General features: G+C 39.3%; 1 long non-coding RNA gene across 1 annotated transcript; it reads left to right on the forward strand.

Annotated features, from left to right (window-relative positions):
- Positions 1-5,500: 5,500 nt before the first annotated feature.
- Positions 5,501-7,065, forward strand: LOC136012708 (uncharacterized). Its single transcript, XR_010611916.1, has 3 exons — positions 5,501-5,625; positions 5,974-6,157; positions 6,980-7,065. It is a non-coding gene; the product is annotated as an uncharacterized LOC136012708 (long non-coding RNA).
- Positions 7,066-15,534: the final 8,469 nt, after the last annotated feature.

Genomic DNA, 15,534 nt, shown 5'->3' on the forward strand with positions numbered 1-15,534 from the left:
TTCGGCGTACTGAGTGAAAAATGTTGTCATCGTATGAATGGATAGAAATTTCCGAGGAACAGGCTGTTTATGTCATTGTTACATAAGGGTAAATAATTACAGAAGATGAGCAGCTTTATAGAGTTACAGCCTCACCCTTCTTGGTGTTTTTTTTTTGGTTTATACCATCATTTCTCCCCACACATGTTACTAGACCTAAAGGACCAATTGAAATACACAGAGTAAACAGGTTAATTTGCAGGATGAAAACTCTAATTTTCTGTGTTGCTGTGTTCTGCCAGATATTTATCCTGAAGAAGAAAAAAATAAAATGCAAACTGGTAAAACGCCTTCCCAGTCTGGACAAATCACATACAGTGGAAATGCTGTTTCTTGGAGACATAATCTCAGATGCCAATATGCATAAATGGAGAAATCCCAGAGCAAAATTTTTACTCAGCATTTCCTGGGATGGAAAGCTTACTGCTTCTGCGTGTTCCTCTCCAGAAAATGGAAGGCTTCTTCATTACCCAAGCAAAATCCATGAGTTTCAATGGGGATTTCACTGCTGCTGTCACCATACTGTAACACCACAACCACTGAAAGTGTCTATCCAGAAACTATGGGCAAACTGAGCTGATGGGATGACCCTGATTGTGCATGGCAAGTGGGTTGTCCATTTCTTTACCGTGTAAATCACTATCCTACAGACAAAGTTGTCTGTAGTTATCAATGTACTCATTTGCAGTGCTATTTACTATATGTATTCAGAAGGCATTAGCTATTGTGATAGTTATATTTGTATTACTGCCAATAACAAATTATGTAAGTGGATATTTGACTCCTAGGATGCCAATAAGCATCGAGCCTTGCACAAGAAACAAAATATTCTGGCTGAAATATGATTGCTTATACTGGTACCTTTTTTTTACTTGAGTGTAGACTTTATGAAAATTCTGCCCCAAAATTGTCCCCATACTCATTCCACATCAGTGTTAGAAGACACACATAAGTAGTAGTACATACGTTGCCAGTTGTGTTTGAAGTGTCCATTTACAGTATGTGTATGGGTGTATATTAACACTGGCTGCACAAGAGATAGAGTTCTTACTCAACTGTCAAAATAAGTAGAAAGCAAACACCAATTTGATTTGACAGGGGAGTAACACAGAATCTGCATGACGGGAGACCTATTTTTGAACTAGAACTACTATCTTCAATTATATTTTTACTTTCAAAATTAAATTCAGATATGAAGGTTACATTGGAGTAGCTCTTAAATTCTCAGTCAGAAAACCCTGAAATTGTTGGATTTTTTCATGTATTTCTGTCTCATGTTTTGTGACTTTGTATCCGGTCAGATTCCTTTCATGAGAAATTTATAAATTACATGTTGATGGCAGGTATGTAACCATGTTTGAAGGGTCATGTTTTAGCTTTTGTTTTAGGAAAAGCATTAATAAACTCTTCCACCTTCCCTGTTTCCTGAAACACACAGCATCTTACCTTTGAGCTAGTTGATTTTGTATCAATTAGCATGTAAATCAGCCATCAGACTCAAAAATTGCTGTGGAGAAAGGAGGATTTGCAGATGAACATGTCTGCAAGCAGAATGCCCACAAATATCTCATTTCCACAGCTAGCTGGTCTAAGAGTTACTTAAATTTAAAATACAAACTAAAATTAGCCTCTTTATATTTGTTGTAGAGACAGGTATTTGGGATATATGTTGATTTTTTTTGTTTACTACACACTCCTGCCAGGGCACAACTGCTATTGACAGCAATGTAGAAGCGGAAATAAGGGTACACTGAAGTAGATGTTAAATCAATATTGGACAGACCAATGCAGAAGTTAGAAGCAGGTGTCTGCTGCAATGTAGATCCTCAAAATTGCACAGGGTTTTGAATTCCTATGAAATTGAAGGGAATTTCTGAAGACTGTACATACCCCTTGAATCAGGACCCGAATCCCTGTGGTTTTCTTCCCATCTATCTGGTCATACATTCACTGAACTAAATTCAGGACAGTTTACTAGCAGCAGCTACGTATTTGAGTCTTTGCATACATGGATCTTACTATTTTTCTTTTTTTTTTTTTTTTTCCCCTAAAGTTACAATCAATGCTTTCCTTTGTAATGACCTTTTGTCAAATCTCATGAGTCACCGTCATTCAGACCTCTACCATAAAGTGATGGATGCAGCTGGTCAGCCTCCATTACCTGGCAACTCATGGTCTGAATGTAATAAAAAAGGATAGCTTTCTCAAGCATTTCTGCAGGATTTGTGTCTCCTTTGTGTCACACTTCCTGAAACAGTTGATTTATATTGGAAGATTGTTTACAGGCTAAGGGCACAGAAATAATCTATTTTGCAGTTGATCTCTTCATGTTTCATTGGTAAATATATTGCTCAATATTTAAATTACCAAACTACACTTCTTTTTGTGGACATAGTTGATACACCACTGCTATTTACACAGAACAGGATTTACTTGGGTCTACCTTATATCTGGCAACGTAGACTATCTTTAGATGCAATACCTATCAGATGTACAATCATGATAAAGTGAAAGGAGCCTCTAAATTGACATTTTTGAGTATCACAAAGAAATCCAACATCTAGGATTGAGTCCCTAAGCTCCTTCTGCAGTGCTTGAAGAGAGCTGCCTGCCTGAGAAAACGTTTACAAGCTGCTGAGTGAGGATGCTCCTAGAAACAAGGCAAAGAGGAAATGTTAAGCCTGGGGTATTCCTGAAATTCCATCTTCTCTGGAAATGAGACAATGGAGGCTAGGCTGTAGGTAGATTTCTGCCTTCCCTGGGGCTTGAAAACTGAAGGTATGTAGCTAGAAAATACTAATTTAGAGAATAAATTGGAGTTGCTTCTTTCTTTTAAAATGCAGTTACTGATGTTTACAGCTTTTGAACAGCAAATGAGAGACCTAGATTTAATATATCCTCTGACCTTGATTTAATATATCCTCAGCCTTATAAGTATTCCAAGTTGTATCTTCCGGCACTAAATGCTCTGCAAGGCTTGGGCTGTTGCCAGTGTTCTTAAAGTATTTTAACCAGGCAGCACAGAATAAAAGTCTAGTGGACTAAGAAAGAAGACTAGAAGAGGGGAAGTGAAAAGAATCTAAATATCAAGTTCTCTTACAAGTGCTCTTGTCTGTGTGCCAGTGGAACAGGGAGTCTTGGGAATCGGAGACCAGGATTCCCCAGGTCAAGTTGAGGATTAGAGGGGCATCTGTTTCACCTGACAGGGTGGAAAGTGCCACTCAACAACTAACGAACTGTGCTGTGAGTAGCTCTTTTGATGTGAATGCCTAATTAAAAAATAAGATTGTGGCAAATCTTGTCATATAGAGAGCCAGATGCTCAAAGAAAAATCATAGGTGATACCTATTTAATTTAGATAGCTCTTGAATGTTGGACTTCCGCGCTTGTTCTCTTCTGGTTATTTTGGTGTTTTTTTATTGTATCTGGCCTTCATTCTGTTTAAGTGTCTAGTTGTCACGTATTTTAAAGTAGGGGCAAAAATATAACCTTAATTTGGGATCATGGTCTTTGTCCTAATTTTCAATATTTAAAAATTTATATTGGCTAAAATAGTTGGATACTTGAGAGAAACTGTCAAATAGATGTGATTGACTTCGTCTCTGTATTTCACATTCTCTTTCTTGGCAATTTTTATATGTGGGTGTTTTCACTTATAAAGCAACATATTCTACAATTTAAAGAATGTACCATTGTGCTCCAGTTGCTCCTTGGTGCTAGGAGAGAGCTTAACTTTTCAACCAATGTTATAGACCATGTTTTTGGTATTCTGAAGTTGCATTTTCTTTCTTCTCTTTTGTTTTGTGGGGTTTTTTTTTCTTCCTTCAACACAGAGCAACTGAACACCCCACTGAAACCCTCTAGTTTGACAGTAACTCTTTATCTCCATTATTTTCAGTACATATTCTGTAAATTTATGAATGGATTTAGGGAATTTGTGATTTCTTAACTGCTTATCTTTATTTTAGGAATGATTTAGTAAGTGGACAACTTAAATGAGTCTGTACACTCTGTTTTGAAAAGCAGGGGGAAATCCTGAAATAGATTGTATTTATATTAGAGCAGGAAGAACGTGAAACTTAGAAGATTTTGTTTTCAAATTTGCTTAACTATCAAGAGATGCAGTTGAGATCTCAATGTCACTTAGTTAAGCTGGTTAGATGATTGTTGTATGATTGTTTATATTCAGAGGTGCATAAAGAGCCTGCAGCTTTTCTCATTATATGGATATGTGAAGATGTTACTGTGAAGTCAGTCTGGTTATGGGTAGCATCATCTACCTAACAGCATGCATGCAGTTTTACGCTATGACAGGCAGTGTCTTAGGACCTTTCTTGCTGCAAGTTGTAAGGAAATCTTTAACCCAGATTAGTTTTATGGTAGACTCTGCAACTCCAGAGATTGCATAAGTGGTCTGTTTCAGTGGATTACACAAAAACATTTGGAAAGAGGACCGAGACCTATGCAGCTTGATAGTTGAAATAGTCCATTAGTGACATTTGAGAGAGACATTAATGATTGTCTCTTACCATCCCTACTTCTGTTCCAGATTCTGGATCTGCTATCATGTAGTGCATTGTAAGACAGGACTTACATAATTCTTTTAAGATCAGAGAAACCTGGGGTATTGAAATGTAACATGCTGAGAGGAAATGATGAAATCTGTGTACCTCATGCAGCATCAAACAATATGTGATGTTCTGAAAGTGCAGCTGGATTTATCCTTTGTGATGTGACAGCAAGTATGGAGGAAAAGTGCTACAAAAATCACCAAAACCACCTGAAATATACCTGCCTCTGGAAATACATGGAAGATCTCAGGTAATGCTTTCTTGGACTAGAAGTTAGAATAAAAAGATGGGGCAGATCAATATCCCCAGGGCAATTATATATTACACAAGACATATTATATTGAAGACATATATATTGAAGCACAAGAACAGTTAGGAGACTCCATTATCCAACTAACCACAGAATAATAAATATGATTTGAAGATTAGGCAGTGTGGCAAAACCTATTCCTGTGTCCAGTGATAACAGCTGAATGAGTCAGTATTTGTGATGATTTTTCTTTCTGCAAAATTTCGGTATTTTACTACTCTTCAATGAAAGCTAAAATAGGAATCATCTTAAACAAAGCTATACTATAATTAAATTAGAATAAAAGGGCTATTTTATCAACATTATGCTTTGTCATGACAGAAAGCAGTCTTGAATCACAGGTGGCATGCTCCCAACTATATCAAACCAAGAGATCTTGAGAGCAGAACAATGTTGTTTGTGAAAACACAAAGCCAAGGGAGGTGTGATTAATTATGCCTGTTCTTCGAAGATGTCAGAATTGATTAGCAGATAAATGGCTGAATGATTCACCTCCTGCAGGTCAAAGTGATTGCACAAAGCTGAAATTAACATACTTAATACAGGGGCTGCCTCAGCAGTTATCCCACTGCAGAAGAAAGCATGGGAAGATGGTATCAGCTACTAGCACCCTCTCTGGCCTGGCTCATGCTAGCCCTTGATTTCACAGAATGTCAGAGTACAAGGAGCATTATGCCACTAACACTTCATGCAAAAAGGATACAGGTATTTTTTAAATTTCAAGAATAAATGTATTTTTGGTGACTCTTTACATCATTGTTAAATAGGAAGTGCTGCTTGTGAAAAATATGGAAAAAGCTATTTAAATTAAAGAAGCAACAAGATATTTGGGAAGTTTAACTCATATAAATATATGGTGATTTAACCTTATAGAAAGATCAAACATTGTACAAACCTTTAAGAAAACCCTATTTCAGACAATTTCTTTATTATTAATATAGAACATAACTTCTAGCTTATGGCATCAGCCATGGTATAGAAAGCATAATTGGAAAAATACTGTAGTTATTTCTAGTTATTTCCACTCACTTTTTTTTTTTTTTCCATCTACAGAAATGAACGTGGGAAGTTTTCTAATTTCCCTGGTATTCCCTGCCCTATTCACACGTAACACACTTCAATACTCCACCATGTACATGATTCCTTGCCTCCTGAAGAAGCTGTGAAAAAAAATGCATCTTCATAAAATACTGAAATACTTTGGTGTTGAACACCTTAAGAAAATTCAGGATGACAGGTAATAATAATTCTATATTGAGTTCAGTGTTCAATATGTAAAATATATGACTGTTTATTTTTCAGTGAAGATATAAACAAACAACAAGCACGTTCTCATTGAGATTAGATTAGCCTCTTGCTATCCATGGAATGCCTCTTACAGCTGCAGGCCTGCTTTGGGCACCAGCTGGGAAAGTGTTTGAATGAGGAACAGGATAAGAAAGGGATTATAGTAATAATGTCCAGGAAAGCAGAACTCCGATATTTCCAAATTCTTACTTAGTTGCATTAGTAGTTTAGCAGTGCTCTTGAATGGCTAGAAGAGCATCTGCTATTTTACCTGTGTGTAAAATTTAGGAGCTACAATCTCAGAACAATTTAGTACAGTGTTTTCAAAATAAGACAGAAAGGGGGGGGGGGGGGGGTGGAGGTGGGTGGGTGTGGTGGTGGAGTTCTGAAAAGGAAATAAAACATTTAAAAGAAAAGAATTTCAAATGGGGCAAAATGTGTTTAAAATCTCCTCCTGGTTGTAAACCAGATTAAATAATCCTTATAGACTGTGGTAACTTCGTTATGAACTGTGATGCTGTAAGTTGTTTTTATCGTAGATTCAATATCAAACAAAGATTCTTCTGTTATATGAAAATAATCCCAGGTCACAAAATTCCTGTGTCCTGACATTCTCTAGAGGACAGCTTTATATTTTACCCTTTACCACTGAAGATTAACTAACAAGTAACAGTAACAAGACCATCTAACTGCTTTAATTTGCTCTGGTGAAAAAGATTTAAAGCTACTAAAAACACATATTGCGGGATTTTCTTCCTTTACTGTGCTTTAGGATTCCTGTACTTTGTAGTGCTGTGATTTTTTGGGAGGAGTATAAAAATATCAACAGGGCCATACTTGGTGAGTCTATGAATGCATATAATCAAATAAACTTCTGCATGAAAAAGCCATGGTGTGAGCCTTTCTGCCTGATTTTCCTTCCTCATCAGGCTAGTGAGCTGGATGTCTGCACAGAATTACTCCTCAAAAGTCTTGCACATTCAAAGCTATCAGACACTGAAACAATAGAAAAGTCAGCTGGTAACTAAACGTCAAGCCTATCATTTTCAGTTTTGCTAAACTAAAAGATTGGTAGAGATTTCAGGTGAACAGAGACATCACAGTAAAGACACAGTCAGCAGCTCAACCAGCTCAATAAGAAGCTCAGAAGCAGCACTTCAGGGGTTGTCTTATGTCATATTTTTAATTTTTTTCACTTGGAGGAATCTCTTTTTTGTCTGTTTTTCCTATTTATTTGGCACATAGAGCTCTCCTTCCCCATATTCACAGCTTTGCACATTTTTCCTTTACAACTCACTTTTCCCCTTCAACATTTATCAGGACAACACTGGGACCCAAACAGTTTGCTGAAGGAAAAAAGCCTTCATCAGACTGATAGCCCAGCAGAAACCTATACTGTAAATTAGAGGGCTTCTTCTCAGGTGCCAATCAAGCACTCTTTCTGAACACTTAAAATTAAATGAAAAAAAAATACAGTCTTGAAGAAGTGAAAAAAAAAAAAAGGCAAAAACCCACAGAAGATGTTATTTGCACATTATTTTGTCTTGCTGCACATGCTGTTACTTCCAGTCAGGTCTCCTGAGGTACTTATCACTGCAGTAAGTGTTTCTGATTCATGAGCATTGATTGCCATAACAGCACAAGTATCATTCAGAGCTGATTCTACCAGCACATGACCATTCACAAAAGAATCTCATAACTCCCTTTTTGATGACACCTTGCTACAGGACAGGGAGTCTAGTACAGAATTTCCCCTCTCAATCAAAGTAACCTGCAGGCATCATTCACAAATCAAGGTTTCTTCTTAATGTTACTAGCTAAAGTGCACCAAAAAAAGTGTTCTCATTTCCACTTCAGTAGCAGTGCCATCCTTAGTGACTCTCATCTACCACTTAACAAAGGCTGCAGTCAGGCTTTCCCACCACTTCTATAGGAAGACAAGTTTCTCATGGAAAAATAATATGGAAGAAACTTTTTCAGATTGGCATTGGAGGTTTTTTTGTTTGTTTGCTTGCTCTTTTTCTTCTTACTTACTTTTTTTTTCTGTGGGCGCTATTACCTATTTCTGGGCTGTATCCTTTTGTTTCTGGGGACTGCAGATGTTGAGTACATCTGAGTGTTGACCTGTTCCTTTGTCTCTTGGACTTGGAAAAATTGCAACATACCTACTTTTAGTCCTCTTTTTAACACAAGTTTGTAAAGTAAACAGGATACAAAAGTCAGAAATCTTGTATAGTGACTTTGCAATGTAGCTTAAAATGTAATAAAAAAAGAACCCACTCCCATTTTAGAATCTCATTCTATTTATCTGACTCACTTAAGCCAACACTAAATGAAACCTACAGATATATATACACAAATATTTATATACACGTCTACATATCTACCTGGACTTGTACAAAGCATTTGATACTGTCCCACGCAACATCCTTGCCTCTAAACTGGAGAGACATGGATCTGACAGATGGACCAATAAAGAATTGGCTGGGTGGAAACAGTTGATTGCGGTCGACAGTTCAATATCCAAGTGGAGACCAGTGACAAGTGGTGCCTCTCAGGGGCTGGTACTGGGACTGGTACTGTTTAACATCTTTGTCACTGACATGGACAGTGGTGCACCCTCAGCAAGTTTACCAAATGACATGAAGCTGTGTGGTGCAGTCAACACACTGGAGGGGAGGGATGCCATCCAGAGGCACCTGGACAGGCTCGAGAGGTGGGCCTGTGCAAACCTCATGAGGTTCAACAAATCCAAATGCAAGGTCCTGCACCTGTGTCAGGTCAGTCTCAAGCACAAATATAGGCTGGATGGAGAATGGGTTGAGAGCAGCCCTGAGGAGAAAGACTTAGGTGTGTTGATTGATGAGAACCTCAACATGAGCCAGCAGCATGTGCTCGCAGGCCAGAAACCAAGCGTATCCTGGGGTGCATCAAAAGAAGCATGACCAGCTGGTCAAGGGAGGTGATCCTGCCCCTTGATTCTGTTCTCATGAGACCCCAGTTGGAGTTCTGCATCCAGCTCTGGGGCCTCCAACATAAGAGGGACATGGGCCTGTTAGACTGGTTCCAGAGGAGGGTCACAAAGATGATCAGAGGGCTGGAACACCTTTCTTATGGAGACAGGCTAAAAAAGTTGGGCTTGTTCAGCCTAGAGAATAGAAAGCTCCAGGGTGACCGTAAAGGAGCCTCTAAGTACCTAAAGGGGCCTACAAGAAATCTGGAGAAGCATTTTTTACAAGTGCATGTAGGGATAGGACAAGAGGTAATGGCTTTAAACTGGAAAAGGTAGATTTCAATTAGACATTAGGAAGAAATTCTTCACTGTGAGGGTGGTGAGACACTGGAACAGGTTTCCTAGAGAAAGTGGGGATTCCCCATCTCTGGAAGTGTTCAAGACCAGGTTGGATGGGACTTCACAGAATCACAGAATCCCAAGGGTTGGAAGGGACCTAAAAAGATCATCTAGTCCAACCCCCCTGCAAGAGCAGGGTAACCTACAGTACATCACACAGGAACTTGTCCAGGCGGGCCTGGAATATCTCCAGTGTAGGAGACTCCACAACCCCCCTGGGCAACCTGTTCCAGTGCTCTGTCACTCTTACAGTAAAGAAGTTCTTCCTGATGTTAACGTGGAACTTCCTATGCTCCAGTTTACACCCATTGCCCCTTGTCCTATCACTGGATATCACTGAAAAAAGCCTAGCTCCATCATCCTGACACCTACCCTTTACATATTTGTAAACATTGATGAGGTCACCCCTCAGTCTCCTCTTCTCCAAGCTAAAGAGACCCAGCTCCCTCAGCCTCTCCTCATAAGGGAGATGTTCCACTCCCTTAATCATCTTTGTGGCTCTGCGCTGGACTCCTTCAAGCAATTCCCTGTCCTTCTTGAACAGAGGGGCCCAGAACTGGACGCAATATTCCAGATGAGGCCTCACCAAGGCTGAGTAGAGGGGGAGGAGAACCTCTCTTGACCTACTAACCACTCCCTTTCTAATGCACCCTAAGATGCCATTTGCCTTCTTGGCCGCAAGAGCACATTGCTGGCTCATGGTCATCCTCCTATCCACCAGGACCCCCAGGTCCCTTTCCCCTTCGCTACTTTCCAGCAGGTCACCCCCCAACCTGTACTGGTACATGGGGTTGTTCTTCCCCAGATGCAAGACTCTACACTTGCCCTTGTTAAATTTCATCAAGTTTCTCCCCGCCCAACTCTCCAGCCTGTCCAGGTCTCGCTGAATGGCAGCACAGTCCTCTGGTGTGTCAGCCACTCCTCCCAGTTTTGTGTCATCAGCAAACTTGCTGAGGGTGCACTCAGTTCCCTCATCCAGGTCATTGATGAAAATATTAAACAGCACCGGTCCCAGCACCGACCCCTGAGGAACTCCACTAGTCACAGACCTCCAGCTAGATTCTGCGCCATTGACCACAACTCTCTGCCTTCTTCCTTTCAACCAGTTCTCGATCCACCTCACTACTTGATTGTCAAGCCCACACTTCCTTAGCTTATCTATGAGGATGCTGTGGGAGACAGTATCAAATGCCTTACTGAAATCAAGAAAAACTACATCTACTGCTCTACCATCATCCCTCCACCTAGTCACTTCCTCATAGAAGGCTATAAGGTTGGTCATACATAACTTCCCCCTCATAAAACCATGTTGGCTGTTCTTAATGACCCCCTCATCCTTGATATGCCTAGTGATGGAGTCAAGAATAAGTTGTTCCATCATCTTTCCAGGGATGGAGGTAAGGCTGACCGGTCTATAATTACCCGGGTCCTCCTTCTTGCCCTTCTTATAGATTGGTGTGACCTTTGCCATCCGCCAATCCTCAGGCACCTCGCCCGTTTCCCACGACTTACCAAAGATGATGGAAAGTGGCCTAGCAATGACCTCCGCCAGCTCCCTCAGCACCCGTGGGTGCATTCCATCCGGACCCATCGATTTACAGATGTCCAGTTTGCATAGCTGATCCCTAACCCAATCCTCATCTACCAAAGCAAACTCCTCCTTTGTCCTGACTCCTTCTGGGGCTATAGAAATCCGGGGACTTGGGGCAATCTGGTCTACCAGATGTCCCTGCCCATGGCAGGAGGTTTGGAAATAGATGATACTTAAGGTCCCTTCCAACTCAAACTGTTCTATGTTTCTATGATACTATGATATAAATTGTGCCCAACAGTATGAATTACTCTTGCCACATTTTCTTTCCAGGTACGACATGTGAGGTACTATTGAATCAGGACTGAATGACTCATTTTCAAAATTCCAGCTTTTGGAGGTGTTTCCAGAATAAGCAGTTCAGATCAGTAAGGAACATAAGAACTTAAATTCCAAATAATGTCTGTTCTTCACTAGTGGGATAACAGGTAGCTATACAGATTTTTCTTTGGAAAGGCTTTATGATGAACATTTGCAGTTACAATCATCAGTTAGAGCTTTCATACAGAAACTCAAGCAGAAAGGTAACCAGGGCAAGAATTTTGTTTGCTTGCTTGTTTTTGTTTGCTTTTTTATTTATTTGTTTGCTTTCCTCGCTGCTTTGTTAATGCTGCCTCCTCAAAATTGCTTTCTAGGATGAAAAAACACATTATTTGGTAAGATAACAATTGCAGGTGCTATAAATATAGATTAGCTACAATACAGACCTGTTGGCTGCAGTTATACTTTGTTCAGTTTTGAAATAAAAACTGAGAAACTACAGTGCTTGCTTGAGAAATTATCTTAAACGTAGGGTCTTCACTTTGTCAGTCCTGCAGGAAAGAGCAGCAGGCTGCAGAATGCAGAGAAATGCAGAAATGAAATGCACTTTATACTATTCTGCCCTAGTCCTATTAAGAGCAAATAGCAAGGCAAAAGAACAGTGTAGGTGGCATTATACCGGATGCTTTTGTCCCTATCAATTTCATAAAATAAATATTTTTTTATGTCCAGAAATAAAACTGTTTTAATGCTTCAAACCAATATTCGAATATTCTTAGTAACACCACAATTTTCCAGAATATGAATGGAAAGAAAATCTAATTCTGCCTTTCAGAATTTTTAATGAACTTAGTCATTCCATCAAGTCAACGGGGATCCTCTGAGTCTAGGCTCAGGGCTGGGACTAACAAGCATTTTATACAAATCCCTCTCTGCTGTGAGGCCGTTAGCTAAAATGTTGCTAATAGTAGTCTTTCTCTGTAAACCAAGAATGTAGTGAGTAACTAACTGGGAGGTTAAACCTGTTCTAAGTTTTGTACTTCTGCAGCCAAATTGCACTGTAATGTTACTTCCAACATGTTGTTAATAGAGGGAAGTTCAAAGTTAAATACAGCCAGACTTTGTAGTGCATTGCACTGGTTTTGCACACTGCCTTTTGAAATGTCTAGAGCAGGTGATAATAGGTGGAGGCTGGGAGCCATAAGGACTAAGAGGACAAAGATTTGGAGGATAATCAAGATTACAAAGCCTGCTGGAAGTTCCAGCTGCAAATAATCTGCCCTTAGATCCATACATGTCTGAGGACATTTCACAATTACACTGAAACCCCAGGAGCATATGTAACTCTACTGGAATAGTGACTTTTGTCTCCTTTGAGCTCCAGAGGCAGAAGCCCGCAGTCAACAGGGTAAAAGGCCATCTGCTGTGGGGATCCAGCTGGAAAACAAAAGGACATAGTAGTCTTGCACCTACTCCCGAGGTGTTCCAATGGCCTCCTGTGCAGACAAGAAATAGCTCAAAACCACTGAAACTATTTTGATCTGTCAAAAGCTTGACAGATCTCTGCTGTATCTTCTGTCTGAATCCAGGCTAATTGCGCTGTGCACTGAGTCTTTACAAAGCTGAAGCAGGTCTGTCATTTAGAAATTGGCTTGTAATTTAAGACTTAGAGAGCAGATAAGCATCTCACAGGACATAAGGTGAGCACAATGCACCCAATAGCAGAACGCAAGTACCAAAATTAAAGTGACATTTGAAATAGTGGTTTTAGGCACCATCTTGTCACATTTAAGATCTTCAATCATGGGTATGTGTACCCAAAGAAGCAAGAAAAGCCACTGAATAAGTCTCATTAAATTAAAAACAAATTAAAAAAGAGTAAAAAAGTTGAAACCCCTTTCAAGCAGGGTTATCTTACATCATTAGTGGAAATGAACAATAATTAGGAGCAACAGAAAACTGGCAGATTAATGTGGCAGCACACTGGAAAGGAAGGAGGCAATTCCGTCAGATCACTGACTTGATTAGTGGCTCAGGTCCTTTATCAGTTTAAATCAGTGTGTAAAATTCTTCGGTGTTAGACATCAGGAAGAAAATTCAGGGCAATTTTTTTAGTAACAAGAATCTGGACCATCACTGACCCTTACCAGTAACTCACACAGAAAGTGCAGAGCAAATTTGTTCAGTTATAGTGTCAAGAACATGAAGCTTGCACAATAACAGCAGAATAATTCAGAAGCTATCCAGTTTTGGCTCTCAAGTCTGACTTTCCCTTGAAAATGCTATTTAAACCTGATCACCATGCTACAGAGCTCCCATATTAATATAACTGCTATTTGTACTTCAGTAAACTGATAGCTATGGCAAATACAAAGGTTGACTATAAGATTTGAAAATGCATCCTTTGTTGTATACATCACCTTTATAGAGAAAAAAAATTACTCATTCCATTTTACTACTAATTCTTCCAGAGGAGAAGACTGTGTGTCACTAGAGTTCTCAGCAAAAGAAAATTTCCAGGAGTGACTTAGCTGAATTTGTATCAGGCAAAATTTTACAAGCAAATCCTGTTTGAAAACCTACAGTCCCTACAAACCTACAAACTATGAAAGTTTGTGAGAGTGATGAGGAATGGCAGTTAGACACATGTTGCTACCGTTGGAAAGATCAGGGCTTGGCTTAAAAGGAAAAATCCTGGTTCCTATAGACATGAAAGTACGCTTTTCACCTACATTTTTAACATTAGAGAAGACAACAAATGACAACACTAAAGCTTTCATATCACTGCTGCCCATGACATGGAGAATTATCATACACCTTTGGTAAGCATTCTAATACCATTTTTAAAATAAAATGTGCTAACATCAAATAGCACTGTACACAGATGTATTGATTAATAAGTATTTAACCGGCATGCCTTAACCTAAGCACTGCTCAAAAATGTGAGAACTGCACTGGTAAATTACCTGCCAAACAGTCAGGTTTGCTAGTATCCAGACTTTATTGTGGGTATCAGGATATTTATTGCTTTTCTTAGATATCTAGTAGTGCAAGACATGAGAGCAGAAGGGTAACTTCTTTCTCCTTTAAATAAATAGTAGCAAGTAATTTGATTCATTTGCAAACAATTCTGTCAACTAGTTGCAGAACATTAACCATCACCAAAGTGTACACTACAGAACTACAGAAAGCAAGGAAAACACTTTTGAATTGTTTTGCTATTTCAAATCCAGTCTTTCAAGAGAGAAGCTGATATGACTATTCCAAGATTTTGGTGGCAATAATGCACTACTTTGTTTCCTTTTTATGCATGTATATTCTGAAGCTCCTATGGCCATAGGTACATTGCATGACAGGACTTTGTATAGATCTCTGGGTTAAATAAAACTTGCTGGTGAGCTCAAATGTGGCAGCTGGGGTCCAGAGAAATTTTGGACCAAAATAAGAAAAGTAAAGCTTCCTGTTCTGGGGTCAAGGGCAGACATAGCAAAATATAAGGTTATGTTTGGATTATAGTTTGGAACAGGATAGTTGAATAATATCACATAAATATAAAAATATTTTCTTAGAATTTCTGTTTGCTTTTAGATTTGCCACATGCCTATACACTGGAGTTCTCTTGCTGAGGAATCACAACTGCTTAGACTGGGGAGCCTAAACTACTGTCATCTATTTATCTTTCCTTCTCTGTCTTGGCCTCAGTGAATTTGATGACCAGGGTCTTGTACAGAGCATATAAGCAATGGGCCCCAGGTAAAGACCCATTAATGACAGAGTTTAACCTAGATGGAATAGAAGAATCCTCCACTGGTCTATCATATCTGGGGCATCTGAAGCAGTGTCTGATGCTTTTTGGTCTGGCAATGGTTTTACCACTGCAACAGCAATTTATGACCTACTTCTAATAAATATCTATACCTGGGAATCAGTTCAGTATCTCAGGAAGGACAGTCAAGTTTTTACAAGAACTCTGTTTGCACAAATAAATCTGTTGTAAGGGACTCCAGGGTTCAGGGCTCTGTTTTCCCTCTTAGTTTGCATACCTTGCTCACTTTTTTAAAGCAATGTATATGTGTTCTTATATTTAAAAATCATAATGCACAAATAAAATTGACCCAAGTCA

The sequence above is a fragment of the Lathamus discolor genome, chromosome 4 (genome assembly GCF_037157495.1).
Source record: "Lathamus discolor isolate bLatDis1 chromosome 4, bLatDis1.hap1, whole genome shotgun sequence".
Lineage (NCBI taxonomy): Eukaryota > Metazoa > Chordata > Aves > Psittaciformes > Psittacidae > Lathamus > Lathamus discolor.